Source organism: Elephantulus edwardii, unplaced genomic scaffold, assembly GCF_000299155.1.
Source record: "Elephantulus edwardii isolate Elephantulus edwardi_28Jun2011 unplaced genomic scaffold, EleEdw1.0 scaffold00007, whole genome shotgun sequence".
Taxonomy (NCBI): domain Eukaryota; kingdom Metazoa; phylum Chordata; class Mammalia; order Macroscelidea; family Macroscelididae; genus Elephantulus; species Elephantulus edwardii.
The window spans coordinates 26,239,298-26,241,214 of record NW_006399757.1 but is presented as its reverse complement, the minus strand read 5'-3'; positions in this window follow the sequence as shown (position 1 = coordinate 26,241,214).

The window sequence follows — 1,917 nt, the reverse complement described above, 5'->3', positions numbered from 1 at the left end:
AAATTTTTAAAAAAGTGAATGTCAGTGAAAAAGAAGACCCTTAATGAGATGGATTGACACTGAGACTGCAGCATTGGGATCAAGTGTATCAGAGAAAATAAGGATAGGACAGAGTCCTGATTTGTTCAAAGTTTCACCATGAGTCTTACTCAACTTGATGGCATCTAAAAACAGCAACCACAATAACAGAACAAAAATAAAATGTTTTGTGCACAGGCATACAAACTGTATCAAGCACCAACCAAGATAAAATTCAAAACTTCTTCTAGCTAATAAATAAGTTGTTGTTATTTGCCATTGAGTAGAAATTGACTAGAGCTGACCTTCCAGTGGGTTTTCAAAGGTTATGAATTGCATGAGAGGAAATTGCCCTTCTTTCACTCCCTGGAGTAGCCTCTTTTTGGAGGCAGCTCAACTCCTTATCCATTAGGTCGCCAGAGTTCTCCAATTAAAATATATCAGATAAAACATTAGGAAAATACCACTACCTGTAAAAGGACAAATATTAATCAAATTAGAGCCAGAACTGAAATAGTGGCTAAAGATAGCTGACAAAGTTATTCTAAAATTTTTATTACTATATATATATATAAAGTTTAGAGACACAAAAGATATGAATTAGACATAATATGACATAATTAGACATAATAACAATAAGATAAAAAAATACATCAGCTGGATTAACAGTATATTAGATATCCTAAGAAAAAAAGATTAGTGTTTAAATAAACACAATAATAGATAGTATTTAACATGAAGCACCTAGAGAAAAGGTAAATTTTTAAACCAAATGGAAAATCAGGGAGCTGTGGAATAATTTATATCTTCCAATAGCCTAGCATAAATGTAATTGGGATCCTTGAGACAAGAAGGGAAAAAAGAGAAAAATAAATTACTTGAAGAAATAATGGTCAATTTTTTCAAAATTTGATTTAAACTATAAACCCAAAGATCCAAGAAGCTCAAAGAACCATAAGCACAAGAAACTACACATAATATTATGAGTCTCCAAGGCAGTGGTTTTCATCCAGAACGTATTTTGCCCCATAAAGAGAAATTTGGCAATGTCTCCGGACATTTTTGGTGGCCACAACTTGGGAGTCCTGGGTCAATGCTACTGGTATTGAGAGTAAAGGCCAATCTGTTAAACATCCCATAATGTACTGAACAGTCCTCCACAACAAAAAAAATTTCCCATCCTGGATGTGACTAGTGCTGATACTGAGAAAATTGGACTTTAGAGAGTTGTACCTGAATCTTTGAACTGCAGTGTTGACAATAAGTATTAAATATCCCAAGGACTGATAAAGGTGAAAACACATCTTTCTTTCAGGAAAAGTAACCAGTGCTCCATAGAGACAAGGATGATGAAACTTCATCTCACAAATTTTGAGCATGTCATTATGAGGGACCAGATATTTCTCTGGGTATAGTGGTGGGTCAGCAAAAGAGGGGAAGACCTCCATCATGATGGTTTGACGCAGTGACTGTAAAATAGACTTAAACATGGTGGAGATCATGAAGATCATGCAGGAAAGAGTGGTCTCTATGAGTTATAGTGGAGTCAATGGCACTTGATAACAATAACAACAACGTGAATCTTTACCCTTCTCAATGTAAGTGAAACCCAATCAAGAATAACAAATTAAAATACTCAATAAATAAAATTAAGCGATTAATCCTTATGGGATCAACAAAATGATAGTTGTCAAATGTCCCATTGTTTCACAGAGCAAGCAGTAAATGCTTTCTTGAGTGTTAATAATAATTTGTGGCCAGAAAGGGAAAGTTGGCAACAAAGTAGAAGGATTAGTGGTTGGAAATTATAGACTTGGGAACAGAAATAAGACTGGTGATCAAATAATTGAATCTTGTACATTCAAAGATTTCTTCATCCCAAATACCTTTCTTTTTTTT